We start from the raw sequence: 1036 nt of genomic DNA, 5'->3' as shown, positions 1-1036 counted from the left end.
CACCATGCTCCCATCTTCTTAGTAGTAAAGTTAATATGTTTGTTTTATCATTTTTATATTGAATTTCTTGTGCATTATAGATAAGGAGCTATGGTAGCATAGTAGTTACAAGTCCGGCTTCTAACCTCTCAAGGTCAGCAGTTTGAAACTACCAGCTGTTCCTCGGGAGAAAGATGAGGCTTTCTGCTCCTGTAAAGATGTGCAGCCTCAGAAACCTTACGCAGGGTCGCTATGAATCATAATCAACTCCAACGTGTACCACCACCACCACTACATTATATGTTAATAATGTTTTCCCATATAATTTGGGTTCATTTAGCTTCCTTTTTTTAAAAATTCTTTGTTCGAGAAGATATCCCTTTATTTCATATACTCAACATTTTTTGCTCTTTTTCACTTTAATTGTAAGTTTTATGTCGACATTGGGAATTTAAAAAGTTCACTCAATGGTTAATAGTTTCCTGGTGTGGTGCTATAGGCTCAGCAATGGATTTCGGACCACAAGGTGGACCGATTAAGCCCACCAGTTGCTCCTTGGTAAAACCCTACAAGGCTGCTATGAGTAGGAACCGACTCAATGGCACTTAACAACACCGATACCAACAAACTAATATAAAAAAATGGAGATCTATTTTTAGAAATGGGAGGTATATTGTAGTGGATAAGAGTGCTTTATGAGTGTCCTGCTCTTGTCTGCCCTTCTTTGGGGAAAGGACTATGAAGTAAATATCAATATGAAGTGATACTGGGTGGATGAGCTCTCAAAGATTGTTCTCTAATCTAAGGATCTGATTCTGGAAACAGGTAATAGTAGATACTTTCTTGGCTGAAGTTTTCTTTTGTTTTGTTTTTAGATTTTTGTTGTGAATTGAGTGGAGGTTTACAGATAAGATCAGCAGTTTACATTAAAAATCATGTATATTGTTTGATCTTAATGACTGCAATCCCATTCTGTGAGCATACTTACTAGTGTTGTTGTTCCCCTTATACACCGACCTAGTGCTGGTACAGTAGTGGTTATGAGTCGGGCTGCTAA

This window comes from Chrysochloris asiatica, unplaced genomic scaffold (genome assembly GCF_000296735.1).
Source record: "Chrysochloris asiatica unplaced genomic scaffold, ChrAsi1.0 scaffold00153, whole genome shotgun sequence".
NCBI classification, from domain to species: Eukaryota; Metazoa; Chordata; class Mammalia; order Afrosoricida; family Chrysochloridae; genus Chrysochloris; species Chrysochloris asiatica.
This window is presented reverse-complemented; position numbering follows the sequence as displayed.